Source organism: Lepisma saccharinum, chromosome 13 (genome assembly GCF_977018435.1).
Source record: "Lepisma saccharinum chromosome 13, izLepSacc3.1, whole genome shotgun sequence".
Classification (NCBI taxonomy): Eukaryota; Metazoa; Arthropoda; class Insecta; order Zygentoma; family Lepismatidae; genus Lepisma; species Lepisma saccharinum.
The window spans coordinates 41,800,349-41,821,948 of record NC_139241.1 but is presented as its reverse complement, the minus strand read 5'-3'; the positions used below and the strand labels follow the sequence as shown (position 1 = coordinate 41,821,948).

General features: G+C 38.6%; 1 protein-coding gene across 1 annotated transcript in view; it reads left to right on the top strand.

Moving 5' to 3' along the window:
• Positions 1-21,600, top strand: part of LOC145997246 (CD151 antigen-like) — a 139,635-nt gene that overhangs the window by 99,155 nt on the left and 18,880 nt on the right. The gene's annotated exons all lie outside the window — the stretch shown is intronic.

Sequence of the window (21,600 nt, the reverse complement as noted above, 5' to 3'; positions counted from 1 at the left end):
ATTTTCTTCCCCCGAATATTCCCACCGCAATGATGATACTTTGGCGTTTCGGGCGCTCATATCATGGCGGACAGAGCTTCAATTTTCTCAGCCGGGAGATCTGTTCCGCCACCCTATGTATATGTATTCTAACTCGATGGTGTTGCCACCTATAACCGCAAAGCCAGTAACTTCTCAGAAGATAATGGTGAGTTGAAGATGAGTTCAGCATGTCCACAGGAAAGAACCAACAGGCACTTACGGCGAACCCACAATTGGTACTTTTTTTTATGATTACTGTAATATGTAAATGTAGATAATAATTCGTGCATTCCTTATAATGTTGCGCATATAATGCTCATGTGATGTCGTCATCGGAGCAGTAACTCATATCCACCACACGTTATTGCACATGTCGAGACAAATTGTACACGGGGTAGGTAAGGAAGAAGAAAATGAAGGAGTTGATTGTGCCACGGGGCAAATTCAAGGGGATCCATCCTTTAAAGCTCAACTCTTATCAAGAGCCATTACATGAAATGTCTGTTGAGAGTGTAGAAGAGATCACCGTCAGATAAGGAAAGAAATTGAGGAAAATTACTCTAGAACGAAAGGTATGTTTATGTCAGCACCAATTGTGCTTGCCGAAAGGCTTAATTGAGTGGTTAGAATGATGTACTTTTGTTAAAGGCGCCACTGCTTCAAATCTTGAAGCGATCAATGTACAATTTTCTTGAACAAGTATTTCTTAACCTCCTTTCTTCAAATGCAATTGTCATGATCAATATTATTCGAATCTGTATTCATGGTTTTAAAAAGTTTGCCATGGAGCCTTCCACGTAGTACAACTTGGAAACTGCATTGCAGTCAAACGAGGTTTTGGTGATTGGACTAATGGCCAGAATAATTAGTTGTGGGATTTGTATTTTGTATGTGTCTGTGACTATCCCTTCTTCATTCCGTGTAATCATCTTGTCACGATTAGCCAAAAATTGCAGGAAAGAGACGTAAAATATGGCAGTATTGCTCGATTAGATAAGAAGAAAGTTAGTGTATTAAATGGCGCAAAAAATGTACACCGTGTGCTTAATGCAGAGCGAATGTTTGCCGGCAGATTGCATGCACCTGGGGAAAGTTGCAGGAAATAGCTACCGGAATCTACATTTATAACTGACTTTGTTCACTATTTTTACACAGATAAGGGTATATCTTTTCCGGTGACGTCAGGCTTGACAGCTGTTGAAATTTAACAGTGCCATCTCTTGTTCTGTTTGTCAGAATAAGTGGAAGCTAGATTGCGAGTGGTGCCTCTTAGCGGATTATTACAAAACTTCTTGAGAATGGGGATTCTCAGCAGGAGGTCAGTGCACCGGTTTCCTGCCTTCGTTGCACATCTGCTTATATACCCTTATCTGTGATTTTTACACGTTTCTATTGTGACACGAATGTGATACTACAATTTTAAAAAGCGATGTAGCCGTCCGGTTCAAATGTTGAAAATGTTCTTACTCTTTATCGATTGTATCACATTTTACATTTGTTATATTCCTTATTTGAAAATAATGGCTTAAGATGATTGTAATGCCAATTTCTGTAACTTTCGAAATAATAAAGGGTGCTTCCATTCAAATTTGATATTAATATACAAAATTTTAAAGAAATCATACACGACATTCTTCAGCGAAAACTTAAACAATGGCTGACAGCCGGACTTTCCGAAAACTTCATTTTATTAGTGAAAATGTTACAGAGAGAGGAAGAAAAACCTAACACCCTATATTTTGTTATTTCCGCTCCCCAACTTCCTTTGTCTTGCGTGACGTGAGAAAAAACGGGCCCACCCACTATTAAAGGCGTTGATGGCGCCTAGCAGCTTTAAGAAAGAGGTTTCGTAATTAAGAGTTAACTTCTCCACAGCCATGAAGCGGCAATAAAACAAGGCAATTGTCGTCCAGTATTGCGGCATTAAGTTTCTTCTCCCTTGCCTTGGTATCCTGCGAGCATCATCGTATAACCAAAGGCGTTGGGTGGTTCCATCTTTCGGTCAATTATACAAACCATTAAAGCCATGGGTTTGTTACCCTGTTTGGTAATACTGCCTCGCATTTCTTCACCTGCGTCTATCTGTTGTTAATTTATTCCAAAGAGTATAGATGTCACTAGAGGGGCGGAATACCGTTTCCTACCGGGAACAAATCGAATCACGGTCCAGCAGAAATAAGTTCGCAAAAGATTAAAAGTCCCTTGAGAGGGCATATAATTTTCTGACAATCTTCAGCGATAACCAACAAATTAACGTAATTGAGGTAAACGTCTGTTCGTCAAAAGTTTATTTTTGATGTTTTGTAATATGTAGTATGTTTTGATGTATGTTAGTATGGTGGAATTAGGATTCTAATTGGGATCATCTACTTTAGGGTAACTTATAGTCAGAATGTTAAAACCGTACGTCTTGGGCAAATCTACATTCGTAAGGTATAATTGTAGAAGTACAGGGTGCGTATAAGTCAGTTGACCGATGGGACCAATGACATGCCCGCGGAGAAACCAGTGTCGCCAACTCAAAGAAAATTACAGCAAAAGTGCACATACTTATTGATCGATCCTCGTATGTAGAAAGATTTCCCCAGCTTCTATTCTTTGGCATTTTGGATTTGAGTTGTCTTAACACTGAGGGATATTCTTACAAAAAATCTTTTATGTAGTATTTAATTCAAGTTTGAGGCCAAATTTTAGCTAATTCCACCCTACTAACACCCTAAATACTACCATTCCAAATATTAGATTGGCATAAATCGGAAATATTCAAGTGTGAGATACCCCTCAACTGACGGTCCATGGTTTCTCTCAACGAAATACTCTACATTTTCAGTGTTCTCTGCTCTTATCTATGAATGGTAGAGTGGGTGGGATAGTAAGTATTACCAAGCAAATTGTCCATCACCATGTGTTTCGTCTGTTTTACGCAAGGAGAACTTCAGAAACCAAATGCCAAACAAGCTGCTGACAACTTCTGCATCAGCATACTTTAAAATCCAATTCAAGATAAAAAGTAGTAAAAAAGACCACAGACAATTTGCCGAGCAATAATTGTGCATCCCACTGTACATCATGAGGCGAGACCAAGAACGACACACTCCTCTGTAAATTTTAGGAGGTGGCAAATTTACTATGAGACTTCTTCAGACATACCAAGCGCGCGTCAAATCTCCTGCATATGGCGATAGCCAATAGCTGCGCACTGCAGCGGTGCCATGTCGAAATCTCACACGGAAAAGAGGCAGCGTGGTGAAGCAGGTTCTGAACCAGGCAACGCCGCACGTCTGTGATTTGCTGGTGCTGTTCAGCCGTTCAAGGCCATATGCAGGAGATTTGACGCATACTCTAGCTGATTATTTTCTAGATAAATCATATTTTGTCAAACAGAAAGGCTCTAGCAAGACTTCAAAACGTTGTGAAAATTTGTGCTTCGACACACTATATATGTTGTTTATTATTATTATTGTTATATATTTTGATACTCGAGACGAAACCAAAATCCGTCCCCTCCCCTTTCTAATTTTTTTTCGGAGGGGGTTGGAATTTTAATGGTGGACATCACATAGCTGCGTTCGGGGGAAGGAAGGGCCATATACACAATAAAATATTTCATAATTTGCATTTTTGACGTTCGTCCAAGACAAAAATTGTAATCGGTGGCAGCATGCGAATTAACGAGGAAATAGCGGGGATCCTCGCCCAACATAAAAAATATATCCCGCCAAAATAAATTTACATTTATCCCTGCCAGGGATGTTTTTATCCCTCCAAAGAATATGGGATTGAGTAGTCTATACAATTTCTGAACTATATAATAAGCGCAATTGAAAAATAATTCGTGTCCATAATGGTCTAGTCATAAGATATTCCTGCCGAAAAAATATGCAGCCTTGTGGATTAAAGAAGGGCACCCTTTTTTGCAACAGGCCAACCTTACCGAATAGAGACAATGGATAGTTCACCGGATTCCAGCAGGCTGTTTTTCACTTAAGTTTTCATGGCATAGTGCTCATACTTTACGTGTATTAAAGTGTTCACAAGAAACTTTTAGGTAGGTTACGTGGACGTTAAGTTTGAACTTGGCAATATGCTAAATGCTTCTAAGTTAGGTTTAAATATTATCATAAGATTTAATGACCTTATAGAACCAATGTTCTAAGGTACTTATTAAACCGCAAGGAAATAGTTTAGTTTGAATCCCTCAAAATTTCAGATACGACGCCAGGGGTCCTGAGTTCGAATCCCGGCCTGTATGTTCTTTGTGAGTGTCCCTTATTCAATTTCATCACTCATCGTCATCTTCGCGATTAGCCAAAAGTGACTCAAAAGAGAAGTGAAATGAAGCAAATTAATCAATCAAAGTTTAGGAATGGGCTGTAGCTCCATCAGCCCCCCATCCTCGTACGCCTGCCTGTACTAGTGGCAAGGTGGTAAAGTCAGTCAAAACTTGTAAATCTCTGAGTTTGAGGAAGTAAGTAACAGTAACTCCAGTTCCTTACTTCTATTTTATCTGAGAATTTATTGGACACTAAATATTTTGACCGGGACAAGTGTCACCTTTCGTTTTTCTTTATATAGTGAAGAGAGTGGGAAACGGCACACCCTCAAATTTGGTGTGTCTGCTTTCACACAAAGAATCACGACGATGCGCTCCGTGACGGTGCCATGCACTGTGTTGTACTTTATTGAACGATGATGTTTTTGACAGAAAATCGGTATAAAATTGGGGCCACACTCACAAATAAGAAATTCAAATTTGTTACAAAATCTTTTTCTCAGCAGGCGCAGGCTAGTGATTACAAATGGGGCTGTATCCCTAACGTAGATTTCGTTTACATTTGTCCAAGGAATGAATTTGAATAAAAGATTTAATAATATATAAATATTCCTAATATGCGCGAGGCCCTGTGTGGTGGCACGCCTCGCACACCCCTAACGGTGGCCCTGTTCTTAGCCAAAGTGTAAACTTTTCTGCTTAATTTTACAAAACGTTAAATTGAGAGCATGAAAATTACAGTACTACTAAATTCATTGACTGTACATAACTCATCCTGCATATAGCATACAAATGAAACGTTGGAAGAAACTTGATCGTCTACACACTAGATGTCTCTACAAACAAATAAACTGAATTCTGTTGTTTACTAAGCAAATTTCTGACAATACTACGATAGCTGTTCATATTCATTGGAGAATTAGTTAGCGACAAATTAAAAGAATTCATGTCTCGACAAGATCATAATCAAAGTTAGAGATTGATAAGAATTGAAGCATCTTGCGAATAAAACAGCTTAAACGTATTTTAAAGTAAAAAAGGTAAAGTGTTCCCCTGTGCATAGCACCACGCCATGAAGGCGTATAGGGGGTGCGGGGGTAACGCCCCACACTTTCTTGATCCGGTCGTGAGTGGGGGTGATGTGATCAGCATCACGCCCCTGACCGCCTTTACCCCCCAGGGTTTCCCCCAGGTACCCATGTTATTCGACGCTGGGTAGGCGCCGGGGCCGCTTCCACCGACGCGTCTGACTACCATGCTCAAGGTCCCGGGTTCGATCCCCGGCCGGTTCAAATCCGGGAACTTTTCTTACGGTGGAAGCGGCCCCGGCGCCTACCCAGCGTCGAATAACATGGGTACCTGGGGGAAACCCTGGGGGGTAAAGGCGGTCAGGGGCGTGATTTTAAAGTACAATTTGTAATAAATAACGCAGGATCCTTTTAAGAATATACTGTAGATATTATATTTTTTTCGCTGCTCTTATTGGCAGCTCGTGTCTGAATCTAACAAGTGGTGTCTGTGCACACTGGCATATGCAGGATTGCATTTTAGGGAGATGCTACAATAGTACAGGTTGAAAGTACATTGCTGCTTCTTAGAGGGACGGCATACATAATATGGTATTTGGTATTTTTAAAGCTTTTCACACTCAAAGATGGCAATCAGAGGTCATTTGATGAGGGATTTGCATTTATCACTCTGGGTTTTCCCAAGTTCTTCACTGCTTTTATTTGAAAATATTGATTTTCTCAATGTAGCTTCATCAGGCCCCCCTCTGCGTACGCCAGTGTCTGTGCATAGTGAAAAGGTCGGTATTGCTGCTACAATCATTTTCGTCTTCTTCTTCTTCTAAGAGAACCAAACCCAACTAGATTATCCTAACACCACAGATTATTTACCATCCCATAAAGCTACTAGCCAATGGGAATGCTTGAAAAGGTTGTAGCAGCAATCACCAACTAGTGAAAAAGTATAAAAAGAGAGAAGTGCTCAACAAAGTGATAGATGTTCTCGGAAAGGAAGCAAGTCAACTCCAGCTTATATTTAAATAGATGACTCAAGTTTGAATTGTAAAAGATGGGCAAAGTAAACCCGCATACATTCGAGGGTATGCGCTTAGTATTCTGGTATGTACCTTAAAATATACCAGGACGTCAATTATTATTTTTATTCTATACTTATTGCTGTCCTTAAATTTGAGATTTAAAATTGCGATTGTGTCAGAAAATCCAGTGTTATCAGAACGGGTATTTGCTTTGAAGGGAGTTTATTTGTTTCCCTTATTCTGGAGTCCTAGTCTTTGATGAAGTGTGTGCATAGGCGTCGCCGCACAACCGCCAGGGGTGTGGGTGGAATGGGGGAGAAAACGATACATTGATACGTGTACGTACCAGCAAAGAAGATGATTCGCCTGGTTCCTGCTAGGGGGGGTGGAGGCAACACAAACTCAAGGGGCCGGACGGTCGTGCCATCTGCACGTTATGCGGCGAAGAGGAGACGAGGGCTCACATCCTACACGAGTGTGTTTGGTCGGCACCCCTCAGACAACGCAAATGGGGGGACAGTGCAAGGGACAGCATTGAGCAGACCATCCAGGCTATATGTAGGGAGGAGAGGAGTGGTATAACGAATGTAAATATGAAAGCCCTGGCCTCCTATTTACATGCAGTTTGGAGGGAGCGCAGGAAAATGCTGCAAGGAGTCAGTGAAAGTGAAGGGTACGGAACAGCAGGGCCTCAAGCATAGGTGGAGCGTGTAATGTAGTGTTGTGAAAATGAACAATCTCAAATGTAAGAAGAGGACCACATTGCTATTTATATATGTACAGTCACGGACAGTTCTGGCTTGTAACGACCCTATTGACGAAGCACTGAAGCAAGCCATCCATGTCTGACCACCAAGCGCCTTGTGACTAGACAACCCAACCAGCATTGAAATTCTGCGGCTTGTATACCAGTCACGGGTATACATTTCTGTAAATTGAGTAGTGATGCCAAAGAGAAATACGAGATGAAGATTGTCGAGAATACGAGACATTACGATCGACATGGAATAATACTCGATTCACGTTACGTTCCATTATTTAATGTTGTTTGGGAACGAACCTGACGGACTGGGTTTATATTTTCACTCCTTGCATTACAGTAAATTCCATATTTTACAATTATATTAATGCTTTGAACATAAATAATGCCCAGAAAAACATCGAACACACGTTCACACCATTGTTCTCACACACATGCACGTGAAAACAAGCACACAAAGCTAAGTTTTAACTTCCAAGTGAATGTCCAAGTAACAGTAAACGGAGAAGCACGATGTGCGAAACATGGGATTTTTCACAGAAAGAATGCGTCTATTTGTGACATACGTGGTTTCTATTAATAGACAATGAAACAATTATGAGAGAAATTAACATACATTTTCGTCTTCAGGTGCTGAGGAAGGAAACAGACTGACTGGAAAAAAAGAGAACATGGTGTCATTGATAGAGTGTTGGTTAGCGTACAGAGCTTTCATCAGTGAGGTCTAGGTTCGATTCCCACCAAGGACAATTTTTTTATTCTTTTCTATTAGTGAAGAAGTATGTAATCTTGTTTTCTAGGCATTTTGACGAAAGGATACGCATCAAATTTGTTCGTTTAATCTGTATTTTCATTCTTCTAATAAGTTCTCTATCGCAATGGGATATAGAGATTCTCTATCTAGGCGATGGATATCTTCTCAATGGTTACGTAGCTACGATTCTCCGGTCCCTTCCACCCACTTGTCTTATTTATTTACTTCATTTCATATCTAACGAAAACACACAGATATAGTTAGAACAAGAAACACACCTCGCGTCGAAGGTTCCAGACTCGAGTTCTCGCTTTTTTTTTTTTTTTTTTTGCGAGGGTGATTATTCTTGTGTGTCTGTTTATCATCTTTGTCAAAAGAATATTCCTCATTATTGCCGTGATTAACCTAGGGAGAGACCAAAGCGACTGAAATAACAAAAGTACAGAAAATGCAAGACACATCTGCCTAGGCATGTTATACCTTGGGAATTAGCAATCTGAAAATTAACTTGCGTTTCAGTCGACTACTTGCGAAAGAGTTTCGTGTTGTTTCGTTTGGAGTGTTGGTTATCGTGTCGGACTAGCATGCGGGCAACCCGAGTTCGAGCCCAGCGGAAGGAAAGTTTTTTTTTTTTTTGTCTAATTTCATCCAATCTTATTTATAAAACTGAGGTTTCTGCAAAAACCTTTTGAATTGCATGCCACTTCGTATGTTGGTAATCTGAAAGCAGTAAAGATGAAAATTTGATGTTCCCAAGCGACGATGTTTTTGTGTATGTGTTGAAAAAACGCAGTTATTTATTAGCGAAAAGCATGCAGCCACGTGATCATTGAGAACGCTTCCTAGTTGTCAGTGCTAATATGGCAGTAGCTACAGTCTGTCAACACACACCAACTTTCACGTTAATAAAATGTTATGCCTTGGCGAAAAGTATACATTTCTTTCGAGAAAATGATCCAGAAATACATATAATACTATTCACAAGAAATTATCGTAATCGTTTGGAAAACAAAATTCAACAATTCGCACAGCAAATAAAATAAGAATGTTTGCAATAAATAAATTGAAATATATAGTCGCTCGAGTTAAGAAAAATTTGGAGACAATCAAACGGGAATCGAACCCAGTATCTCCTGCGTGTCAAACTAACACGCTACCAACCCACCAGCTGGTCTTCTATCAGTCGGACAATTTAATCGTCTTATGAGTAAAGCTTGCTAAGTTTCTAATCTTTGAAGCACTTGTAATTATTGTTGTGTGTCACGGAGTTATGTTTGCTGCAACATTTGAGCACACAATCCAAACATACGTAAATTTTATACACAGAAAACATGGGTTTTCTGCGCATAATTACGGAGCATGCGCTCTGTCAAGGACTAGAAGGAACCTCGCAAAATTACTGAAGCTTGTCTTCGGTGCTGACAGTTGGCCCAAGAGTCACGTGGTATCTCGTTATCAGTCGAAATGACCTTGAGCCTGCAGAACCAGCACACTGAAGTGAACGAAGGTATTTTACGTGATTTGTAAGCTGGAAGAAAACATGCCACGCGTTACAACAGACAGACAGAGGTTTGTCTTCAGCTTTGGGACAGACAAACCACACTAGGCATACAGACAGAGTATAATGTAAGATAAAAGGAAATTATTTCTCCGTCTCCTCACACTGACAATTTTAATGCCTTTTTTTGGAGTTATTTGGCCACAGAAACGGAATTATATTATTGAAGTCGTATCTCGTGTGATGACTTGGTTCAGTATGCTGATCAGGTTTTCTGACAAAAGCAGGACGAGCTACCCAAGAACAGTAATTGTCTATCTTTTATATCTGCTTCCTTCATCATCCGGTATAAGGCAGACAAGCACATACCACAAATATGTAAGAGAACTATTGCTAATTTGGTAACTTGTCTTGCAATTGAATTTCTGTCATGAACAGCTGCAAAGAAACAAAGGCTTTCCTTTTAAAGGATTACACTGAATAATTGTTATTTGATTAGGAAACTAAAATGACTTCTGTATTTACATGCAGTACACAAGAGATTCTAAACACACTCTAAAACATAGTGCTGTTCGTTTCAACGTATTATTTCAACAATCAAGACACAAAATAAAGGGCATGCTCAAGAAAAATTATGTTTCTTTGATTATCAAGTGCATTACGTGGTTAACATCAAGTTTGGATTTGCCGGTTATCCAAATATTATTAATTTTGAAAATACTCTTTCAGTTAGTGTAATGTGCCTGAAATTGAATGCCCTATTTTTAACCGCGAACGTGTTTTGTTTCTTCAATTAAAACTTTTAGATTACAATTTAGTTCATCATACCAACCTGTGTCCTTCTCCCTTGTTTATTTATAGTTATAAATAAAATCCCATCGGAGCATGGAGAAACCTTTCACTGTTCATAAGTCAGTCATTGTTCTCTGCAGTTTTCAATGCAACATTCAGGCTCTCTGATCGTGCATCGTACGTTTCACATCAGGTATCCACATAATTTAATATATTTATAAGTAGGGAGCGGAAGTTGATGACCTAAAAAAATGTAGGTATATGACCTATAGAATATCCTAAAAAATGGGGAGAATATGACGTAAAATGCAAAAAATGACCATTAAATTTGTTAGTTTCAGTTTAAAAATTTAAATGAAAATGAAATTAAACAAAATGCAATCTTGCTTTAGAAAAAAGGGCACCAAATGATAGCACATGCACATTCAATTAAAATATGAAACCAGGATTTTCAGTGCAAACGGGGTCTAGCTATGGTATTTCAAGTCTCTCCTTATCTGATCTTAAATCTGAGTTTGCCCCAGACGGGCACCTGGTGGTTTCCCCCGACACAACAAAGACTGTCACCAGTTCAGTATTTCTTTTGCTCGTAAATTGCAATCCTGCGATACCTTGGTGAAAAGATTCAAGAATATTACCAAAATTAAAGAAGTGACAAAATATGATGAAACAATATACCGAATATTGCAAAAAATGACGGGTAAATGCCGAAAATCCGGGAAAATGACCTAAAACCTGACAAATGGCAACAAATGCAAAATAATGCACTTTAAAATTACCTTTTTTGGGTTCTAGATGAAGTGTAATATTGTGTATATTTAATGGGCATCGTGTCCGAGATGTCAGAAAAAAGATGACATTTCATCAACTTCCGCTCCCTATTTATAAGTTGTATTAAGCGAAATTCTCCATTTTTATTCTTTCCATATATGATATCAGTATCACATTGCAAACAGTTATTAATGGTTTCAATGTCATTTGTTGGGAAAAGAGTTTCGTATTACTTTAGATTCGAACATGCAAACGCAAGTATCAAAGTATTGCTTTAGACAGCACTCATTTTGAAACGTGGAAAGGTAATCATTTTACGGGAAACGTGAAAGTTGGTGTGTGTTGACAGACTGTAGCTACTGCCATATTAGCACTGACAACTAGGAAGCGTTCTCAATGATCACGTGGCTGCATGCTTTTCGCTAATAAATAACTGCGTTTTTTCAACACATACACAAAAACATCGTCGCTTGGGAACATCAAATTTTCATCTTTACTGCTTTCAGATTACCAACATACGAAGTGGCATGCAATTCAAAAGGTTTTTGCAGAAACCTCAGTTTTATAAATAAGATTGGATGAAATTAGACAAAAAAAAAAAAAAACTTTCCTTCCGCTGGGCTCGAACTCGGGTTGCCCGCATGCTAGTCCGACACGATAACCAACACTCCAAACGAAACAACACGAAACTCTTTCGCAAGTAGTCGACTGAAACGCAAGTTAATTTTCAGATTGCTAATTCCCAAGGTATAACATGCCTAGGCAGATGTGTCTTGCATTTTCTGTACTTTTGTTATTTCAGTCGCTTTGGTCTCTCCCTAGGTTAATCACGGCAATAATGAGGAATATTCTTTTGACAAAGATGATAAACAGACACACAAGAATAATCACCCTCGCAAAAAAAAAAAAAAAAAAAAAAGCGAGAACTCGAGTCTGGAACCTTCGACGCGAGGTGTGTTTCTTGTTCTAACTATATCTGTGTGTTTTCGTTAGATATGAAATGAAGTAAATAAATAAGACAAGTGGGTGGAAGGGACCGGAGAATCGTAGCTACGTAACCATTGAGAAGATATCCATCGCCTAGATAGAGAATCTCTATATCCCATTGCGATAGAGAACTTATTAGAAGAATGAAAATACAGATTAAACGAACAAATTTGATGCGTATCCTTTCGTCAAAATGCCTAGAAAACAAGATTACATACTTCTTCACTAATAGAAAAGAATAAAAAAATTGTCCTTGGTGGGAATCGAACCTAGACCTCACTGATGAAAGCTCTGTACGCTAACCAACACTCTATCAATGACACCATGTTCTCTTTTTTTCCAGTCAGTCTGTTTCCTTCCTCAGCACCTGAAGACGAAAATGTATATTAATTTCTCTCATAATTGTTTCATTGTCTATTAATAGAAACCACGTATGTCACAAATAGACGCATTCTTTCTGTGAAAAATCCCATGTTTCGCACATCGTGCTTCTCCATTTACTGTTACTTGGACATTCACTTGGAAGTTAAAACTTAGCTTTGTGTGCTTGTTTTCACGTGCATGTGTGTGAGAACAATGGTGTGAACGTGTGTTCGATGTTTTTCTGGGCATTATTTATGTTCAAAGCATTAATATAATTGTAAAATATGGAATTTACTGTAATGCAAGGAGTGAAAATATATACCCAGTCCGTCAGGTTCGTTCCCAAACAACATTAAATAATGGAACGTAACGTGAATCGAGTATTATTCCATGTCGATCGTAATGTCTCGTGTTCTCGACATCGTAATGTCTCGTATTTCTCTTTGGCATCACTACTCAATTTACAGAAATGTATACCCGTGACTGGTATACAAGCCGCAGAATTTCAATGCTGGTTGGGTTGTCTAGTCACAAGGCGCTTGGTGGTCAGACATGGATGGCTTGCTTCAGTGCTTCGTCAATAGGGTCGTTACAAGCCAGAACTGTCCGTGACTGTACATAGTATGTAATTATTTTCCCAATGTTTCTGTTTATAAATGTTTCTGAATGTATGATAAAGGGGGTGCATGTTTAAGGTCGGGGTGTTTATGTAACAATATTGTAAGATGCGCACAGCCGAAGGGCTCGTACCAATATCAATAAATATCAAATACAAATGCATAGGCGTGCGCAGACCCTCTGATTAAGGGGGAAGCCTTGAAAATTCAGTCTGGAAAGAAAACCTCATTTTATCTCACTGTTTCAGTTTTTTGCGTTCATGTTATAGGCTATGTATGTGTGTGCGATTGCGCGCGTGTATATACTATATATATATATATATATATATATATAAACATATTATTTAAATACATTACATAATCTATTCATCCGCCCCATAACAAACCAACAGCAAAAATTATATAAATTGTCTCTGAAATGTGAGCGTTCATTTTCCTCCAAACCAAAGTGTTAATAGCAGCAACTGTCTGAAGTATTTATTTTGTCTTACTTCTCTCTGGTAATTTACAATGCATTGGAGAAAATTAATTGCGAGCGAAGCGAGTAACAAAACTTTTCGATCCAAATTTTTGCAAGTTGAAAACAGTATTGATTTAATAGGGCGCAAAAAATTTCATGGGACGCCATGGCATCCTGTTTTACACATTCTCTTTTACAATTTTTCTCAATCAGAATCAGATTGTTCGGCGCCCAGGGACAACTCCCGCCGCTCCCTAGCTACTGCTCTGAACTCGACAAGAGTGCAAGAAAAGGAGCAGAGCGAGCAAGAAAACTTTACGAAATGTATTTTTATTTGTATAAAATTTAAAGTCGAGTAGACAGTTGCCCCTTTGTGCCCCCTCTGCAGGTGATCCTGGCCGTCTGGAAGAAATAATGCAAGAAGCACGTGAAAACTAATTCCTTCTTGAGTATCCTTTTGTCCTGCTATCGTAGATTCTACTAGTCTTGCTTTCTTTTACTTCAATGTTTGCCCCCCCCCCACAATTGATTTCCAAAAACCCAATATGCTGACCAAGGCAGAATTTGTTTTAATTTAAAACATAAAACTAAACGTTTCAACCCTCTAGCAAGGTCTTCTTCAGACTCTGTACCAAATACTATTTTCTTGTCCTCCTTCCATTTTCTCACTAGTGCTCTCCTTCTCCGTCCAAGGTTGGGAAAAGGCAAATGGAAGTGCCCCACTGTTCCCTTGTGGTTGCGCCATTTTCTTTTAGAGTACAATATTGTTTAATAACAGCGATAAAATTCCTCTCCACTAAATTTCTAGGTTTGATTTGATTGATTTGGTGTTTTAAGTCCACTTTATGCACATTAAGGCTAATCGGGACTGGACCTACAGGTTAAAGTGGAATCCGAACCACTAATTGCCTCCACCGGGTATCGAACCCGGGACCCCTTGATTACAAGGCGACGACGCTACCACTGCGCCATCGGGGAGGCCCCTAAATTTCTAGGTGAAAGTATAATAATATAGGGGCATGGAACGTCTGGAAGGGGGCAAGGATGACCACACCTCCCCCTTCGAAAACGAAGGTCAACCTAAAAGTATACATTTCACACGTATAATTTGATTTCAATCATAGTAATTTACATGAATTATTATGTAATGGGGACGCAGGAATGCGATAATTTCAAATTCAAGTAGTGTTTTTTGAGGGGGATAGCATGGGGTAATATGTCCCATGGAAAAATACCTTGATTGTCCCTTTGTGGGAAAAATCTGCGAACGTCCGTGATTAGTAGGGGGAAATTGCCCTCCGTGCGCACGCCTGTGTGTGACATGTTACAATATGCAGTTTAAAACTGATAAAAATGTTTCAGAACGTGTGCAATTTAGTTTTGATGCGCCGATGGAGGATGCTTTATGAGAAATATCTTAACTGGGGGATAGCGTCCCCCACGTTCCCCCACTTTGAGCACTGCTTCTTGTCAATTGCATTATCAGGGTGTCTACCAGTCAAGAATGTCAAGAAAAAGTCGAGAAATCAACAGGTAGGTCAAAAAAGCCAAGAAATTATGCTTGTGGTCAAGATTTTTTTGCTATTTTTTTTTTTCAATATAGTGCATTTACATTGTTCTATATCTCTACTGGGATTTGATGAAATTGAATATTTGAAAATCTAGAATTGTATTGAGTTGTGGTTAAGATTTGTTCATTTTGTTTCTTAAGAATTGCATTCTTGTTTGCGTTAAGTTTTGTAAAAAAAATATTAAATAAAGTAATGTGGTCATTCTCCATCCAGGATGAAGTCTGAAGCATTCATTTTTCATGCATTAATAATTAAAGCAAGTCTAAATCTCTTGTTAAAGTACAGCTTCAGTTTTCATGATAACAGGCCGTGTGGTTTTTCATTGAATAAAAGTATCTTATTTTCCAACTATGCCTAAGAAGAGGGCGATTAAGTAAATGTTAAGAAAAAAGGGGGGAAGGAAAGAAAGAATCGTGAAAAAGAAAATAACTTTGCATTTGTTAATTTGATTATGATACAAGGCGAAACCGCAAATAACCATTACAGGAATAACGTGAAATACACAAGTTATCTGTGGGTGGTCTGTTCGTACAGCTTCATCCTTTTGTCCCGGAGGCCTTTGGAGTCCTGCGTGGAGCGAATTCCTGCCCTTATATCACAGCAATTACCATCTAAGTGGTAGGGAATCTAGGAACTAACCGCCAAAAAAAACAGGTCTGTGTTCGCAGGTAGATGCTCGCTGTGGCGATTGCCACACGATCTGCGATCTCGTGGTCAACCATTTCGCCTACCGCATGTGCGTTCGAGAATTCATCGATGTTCCCATCGACAGTAGCTGTTTCGTTCCTTGTTTCAGCAACTATGAAGCTCCTTTTGGGCACCTGCAACATGAATTCTTGTTATCGCGACTCGCAATCAGTGATGTGCGTCTACGCGTAAACAACGATAGTCTACATTCTACACGTAGATTACGTAATCTATGTAAACAACATGGCGAAAGGTAATAACTTAGCAAAGGGCGCCGTGGAATTAAAGAAAATTATACTGGGTATCACTTGCTGATGTGTGAAGATAACTTTTCATACTCTTTCTTTCAAATTCGAACAATTTCTCATCTAAAGAGAAACATAATATAGGAAATATTTTAGTGTTTTAGGGGGAAAAGACCACTCTTGGCTCACGACTGCCATCTGTTGTTGTTTTTTGCATACTATTTATCTTCATCCATAGTTGATAATAGAAGAGACGAGAAATTTTGTTGTAAATAGAGTTCTTTTCATTTTGTTAGGAACCAATATAGTTGAAAATGTCACTTTCCTTTCATGAAACCATTGAAAATTAATTTTAATGCACTTTAGAGTGTCTACGTAGTCTATGTAAATTACAACCCAATGTAATCTACGCGTAGATTACGTGTAGACAACGCATGTAGACGTAAACTTATAGTCTACGGCACATCACTGCTCGTAATTCTTCGTTCCCAGGAATGTTTTAAATAGGGATGGCACGAGACCGAGATTGTCTTTAAAATCGAGACCAGATCTTTAGAGACTTGTAGAGACGAGAACGAGACAAACCTCTGTAAATCGAGACGAGACGAGACTTTGGTATGACTTCACCAAGCAACTTCTTCAGACATCCCTTATGGTTATCTACCTGATTATTAGTTAAGTCATATTTTTTTTTTGTACTAATTGTAAATTCAATCCTTTGGTGGCAATGGTGAGCCTGTGATGCGTGCTTGTATATGTAAGGATAAATTTTCGTTTTCCGAGTGCTCATGCGTCGAAACGAGATATCGCAGAGAAAATAACTTCAAGCAAAGTTGTTTGCCTTAATGACCTCTATCCTCTATAAAAGTTTGTGCACTGACCCGTGACACGCTGTGCGAGACGTATTGATTACGTACTTCGAAACGAGAGCGCGCCAGCTCGAATGGCTGATTTCGCCACCAAAGTTCGCAGGTTCAAATCTCGGTTCAATAGCCGGGGTGCCGGCATATTGAACATATTTATAGTCAGTCATGACCGTATGCTATAGAGAAATAATAGGAGGGGGTTCATGAGTATTCAGCAGCCCCAGGATAGTAAAATTTTAATAACTGTAGGCCGTTAATAATAATAGTAATAACTGTTGCTTGATGCAATATTTATATATGCAAAAGAGTTTGTAATTATTATCATTAAACAGTTTACAATTAATCAAAAATATATTTACTTATAAACAATCTCACATATCAATGTGCACCTATTAACAATAACATTATTATCCTTCGTTAGATTTATTTTCAACTTTTGAAAATCTATCAAAATATGTCTGAATTTTCACTCTCAGAGACCACATGCAATTTATTATTGCAAACAGTATATTTTTCCATAAATTTTAAAACATTCTTAGGTTTTGAAGACATAGGATTGTTCTAATTGAAGAATGTGTGATCATATATTATAAATAAACCATATATTTTTTTCAAGATTCTTTCAATATAGTGAATAAGCGTCAAATTTGCTCCTGCCACGTAATTCGTCTGCTAAGAGGATGTTACAAATCTTAAGAACAGATTAAAACTAGAGAAATGCAAGTTTATGATTACTTGGAATGAATGTACAGGTAATTTAGAACTGTTTTCTTTAGAAAGCATTTAGCGATATTATTTTAAGGCTAACAGAACCTAACCTAACTACCAGAGCATTTAGGTTTTTTATTATTAGAAGAATGCTAAGGGACCTAATCGTAAAACATTTTTGGGAAAGTAATCGCTACAACTTCACAGTATGTGTTACAGACGTAATTGCATATATAGCATGATGAAATCACGACAATACAAAGACTGAGTCTACTCCCACGCGCATCTTTTTTGAGGTTCCAGCAGAAAAACAACGTGGCAGCAGACACTAAGCCAAGCGTCAGGTTAACCTTGCAGCAGGTTTTCGCATATGTAGATCCAAACGTGCGCGCAAGAATATAGTTCCACTGAGACGGGTTCTATTCCGACACAACTGCATACTTGCAAGAACACAGTTATTTGATTTGTAAAATACAGACAAAATAATACATCCATTAGCAGGTGTGGACTTGATCGGTTGCAATCACTGTGCAGACGAACTTGGATCCGCAGATTCGCCAACTGGAGTTTGTATTGAGCTCAGGAATCCCTGAAGCCCAAGTGCGAGTCGAGCAAGACTGAATACGTTGCAGAGCGCGTGGAATCCGTGAAACCAGTGTTGCACATCCCACTATTTTAACCCTATGTTTATTGTGATTAATAATCGTGCTATACAGCGGCGAGAATAGCTGAATCAAGCAAGGTTTCCTGTTCAGCGAGTGTTATTGTGGGCTTCATCCGAAGGGAAAAGCTCTTCAAATCAAGCAAGTTGTTTAAAATGCATAATCCTCCTTACGGAAACAAGATCAAAGTAAAACAGGCCGTGAGGTGATTTGCCGTCAATGGGCGCACGAACTGTATCCCGGGTGTTGAATGATTTGCGGTTTGAGTTTAGGAAGAGGAAACGATTGTTTGTTGTTTGACTACAAAAGAATGTCCCCGGTATTAAAAGATATCACCGTGAGAAGAAACATGTTTATTATTTGGACCAGACGTGCTTTAACTCTGGGAGGGGCGTGGGCGTTATATTGATTTTTTTTATTATATATATATCACCATGCAAAACCACCGCCAGGGCTGAAGAAACCGACGAGAAAGGGAGAGGGGAAGGGGGAGGCTTATTGTTTCACCTACTGACGGCAATGACGTCTTTGTTGAAGGCGCATATATTTACTGTTCCGTGCAAGGAAAGGGATGGATGATTAGCAAGAAATGGACAGACCAAGATTTGAATCCTGGTTTAGTGAAGTGATTCATAAATTGTAACCAGAATAATAGCAGCAGACAATGCACCTGATTGTATATATCCACAATAACAAATCATACTTTTTTTTTGCTGGTATAACTTGAAGTGGGTGTGTCTTACAGTAACAAAGGTTTTCATAAACGTATTTTTTTATAAACCAAAAACAATAATTTGTCATTAAATTCAAGAGGGCCTGTCGTTGTTTACTTATATCTTTGTTTATTTTTTATTTTTGCGTGCTCGAAATATACACACATGCTCATGGGCGTCCGGAAGGAGGGGCAAGGGGGCCGTTCCCTCCCTGGAAAATGAAAGTCAACCAAAAATTATGTATTTCACACATATAATTTCATTTTAGCCACAATAATATGTTAATTATTGCATTAACACAATAAATTCAAATTTAAGCAATGTTATTAGGGAACTACACTCTTTAGGGGGAAATGTGACTTGTTTGCCCCCCTGGGAAAAATACTCTCATGTTTCGAAGATATTTCGCATTTATATTAAGTAATGACACATTTTTTAAAATAATTTATGCGCCGAAAGTACTTCTAAAATGTTATGTTTCAGGAGACAAAAAGAAACACAAATATATTCCGCTTGACATGCATGCGGGTTTTGATGTGTTGTGCGGTTGGCAATACTGTAGATTTTCTCAGTGTCTGCGATGTAAGCAGCTCGGCGGTTGAGGCAAGACTGGCACGGAAGATTCTGTGCTCAGTTCCCGCGCGGATTGATACATAAAACCTGCTGCAAGGTTAACCTGACGCTTGGCTTAGTGAAATTTGTCTGATGCGCGTGAGTGATTACGAATGTTAAACAGAGATGGCAGCACAAAACGTGCAAGATAGAAAATTGCTGTAATATACATGAAATAACAGTGTAAATTAGCGCCAAAATAAATTAGGAAGATGAACAATAATAGAATAGGGTATAAGACAATAAACAAAATATATAAAGATAATAAATTAATAAAAATACTTGTGAAATGAAACGTGTACTTATATGTAAATAGTTACCAAGTTAAAACTAGTGAAAGTACCGATACAAATTTGGGTCTTCTAACAAATCTTGAAAACATAGAATTAAGTTATGAATCATATAGATTATGAGCTGATATTTGAAACTTGCAATAATTAAAAATTTGTTCAAAATATTGATCAATATTGCTGTGTAAATATTCTTCTGCATCAAATTACCACGAAATTAGTTTTAGAATATTCAATAATTTCATCAGAATATGAAAACGGTTATTGTGTAATCACAAAATATAGTTTTCGTGCAAAATAAAAAGAAAGTTTGAATTTTGCATAATTTCCGTGATAATTCGATTTCGCGAAAGTATCGAGGGCATTTGTGCGGGCTCCCGTGAAAGACCAATATGCCAGGGAAGTATCGGCCGGTATCTGTAGATGGATTTCAACCGATACTTTCCGATACCGATACCAACTGGTATCGGCCAAACCTAGTTTTTACCCATATTGAACTTTCAATTAGCTGCGATGATTGGTTACTTTGGAGTCAATATAGTTGTAGCTCAGTGGCGTAGCGCAGTGCGCTGGGGACCCCCTTGCAATTAAAATATTGGGGGCCTCTTAGTACGGGTGAGCGGGATCCCGACTTCGGGAAATGACTTCCAGACTTTTCGGCATCCCGAGCAGTTGGGAAATACCGAATGGTCATTTTAAAAAGTTGTTAATTCTCGACGTTTTCTGCATTGCAAGTTTCTGGAACTTATCGGAAATTGTTAGTTTTATTCCAGAAATGCAAAAACAATCACTTAAAGTGAAAATGACGTGTAGAATTCGAGATTTTCAGAGCTTCGGGAAATTTCGCGAATTTTTCTCGTCCCGACCCAAAACAATCTGTCCCACACACCCCTTACCCCTTAGTAACAAAAATATCGAAAATAGGCCTACTACAAAGTATAGCCTATATATCATCGATGACGTAAGAGGCTAACGGCCGTACAATAGTTGCTACCTCCTTTGAAGGGTTTAACAATGAAAAGGAAATTGATCTACCTCGTCATACTATAGCTAAAAATCTAAAATAATCTGTAACACTTAACAGGTGTAGGATATGTGGGAAATTTGTCTCAGTTCTTATATAAAAAGGCTTGGGCCCCCTTTGAAAATATTTGGTGGGAAGTTACATTTTAAATACCACAAATAAAACTAATTTTAGTGATAAAAGTTCATGAATTACCAAGTTTCCTTGTTTGTGTGGCAATAAAAAACAGACTGTCCGAGCAACTGAATCTTCCTACTAGATTCATAACTGTAGACAATAATAACAGTTGGGCTGAAAAGTTCGTAGGCTAACATAGTAAAAAATATTTTTTTGACAAAATTCGATTTTATTATTCAATATAGTTGCCTTCGAGGGCGATACAACGATTATAGCGGTCATACAATTTTTCGATGCCATTTTTATAGTACGATTTATCTTTAGCCTCAAAATAGGCCTCAGTTTCGGCGATTACCTCTTCATCAGTGCTAAATTTCTTTCCAGCGAGCATTCTTTTAAGGTCTGCAAACAGGAAAAAGTCACTGGGGGCCAGATCTGGAGAATATGGTGGATGGGGAAGCAATTTTATTACGGTTGAATATCGCTAAACATTGCTCCGAATCATCAAAACGTTGTTGCTTTTGATCGATTGTGAGCACGCGCGGCACCCATTTTGCACACAGCTTTCGCATGTTCAAATATTTATGCACAATATGTCCAACACGTTCCTTTGATATTTTTAAAGTCTCAGCTATCTCGATCAACTTCACTTTACGATCATTTAAAATTATTTTGTGGACTTTTTTGATGTTTTCGTCGGTAACAGCCTCTTTGGGGCGTCCACTGCGTGCATCGTCTTCGATGCTCATTTCGCCTCGTTTAAAT